We start from the raw sequence: 950 nt of genomic DNA, 5'->3' as shown, positions 1-950 counted from the left end.
TATCGTGCAATGTGGGACTCTGATAGATATTGATAAGAGATCTATATAAGTGCCGTTATACCAGCAAACCGATCTAAATAGGAGCCGAAGAACGGAGGTTACAGCCCTGATGTAATGTTCAGTGGGCGTCAATGTGTTACGTGCTACAAAGGAATTACTGTTAGTTTCCTGGTTCTATAATCAGGCTCATATTTGATGGTGTTTATTGGTTCATATTGCGCAAGTTTCACACCAGTTAAATAAGTATGTTATAGAGTTGCAAATACCTGTTTTTTCTTTTTGGTAGCATCAACACTAACTGAGGACATTATTACAGGGGACGTGCACTGAATACCTGGTTGCGCCTGAGCTTCCTCGTAGAGTAAATCAACAAGGAAGAGAGAGAAAATGTGCAAGTTATTTAGTTAAAGTGGCACTTATAATGGCCCTAGAGTAACAAGAAATATTTACTGACCTGATAAAACATCATCATCAAGTTTAATCTAGAAGCTTCAAAGGGATACCTGCACGTTTTCATTTTAACAGTCCAACATTTACAACAACTGTATAAGTGTAACATATAGGAGCATATAGACTTTCTTTCACAGCAGCCATTTTGACATGAAATAGTCAAACACAGTTGTTACCAGTGATACTAATTCAGGTTCTGTTTCATTTAGTGTAGCAGAGCCTTTCCAGTGAGCCAACATGCACAACAACAGCACCCTGACTCTGTTTGACCTCAAGGAAAGTTTTATTACAGTAACCAATAAACACAATTCTTTATAGTTTCATTTGCCATTGTCTCTAAAACACACGTTGTGCCCATGCACACATTAAACGCACCAGGGCACGTGCTGCATTGTCTGGTTCTGGTTCACAGAACTGTGAACACGATCAATGGTGTTAACAGATTAGTGGGTTAATGGCTGGATTGGATATACTGTATAAAGTGTCTATCTATCTATCTA

General features: G+C 38.5%; 1 protein-coding gene across 1 annotated transcript in view; it reads right to left on the bottom strand.

Annotated features, from left to right (window-relative positions):
• hacd1 (3-hydroxyacyl-CoA dehydratase 1) overlaps positions 1 to 950 on the bottom strand; it is a 10,651-nt gene that overhangs the window by 6,799 nt on the left and 2,902 nt on the right. The window lies entirely within an intron of this gene.

The sequence above is a fragment of the Morone saxatilis genome, unplaced genomic scaffold (assembly GCF_004916995.1).
Source record: "Morone saxatilis isolate NCDOM2014 unplaced genomic scaffold, NCSU_SB_2.0 Contig0, whole genome shotgun sequence".
Taxonomy (NCBI): Eukaryota; Metazoa; Chordata; class Actinopteri; family Moronidae; genus Morone; species Morone saxatilis.
The sequence above is the reverse complement of the archived record's forward strand: the minus strand, read 5'-3'. Positions and strand labels throughout refer to the sequence as shown.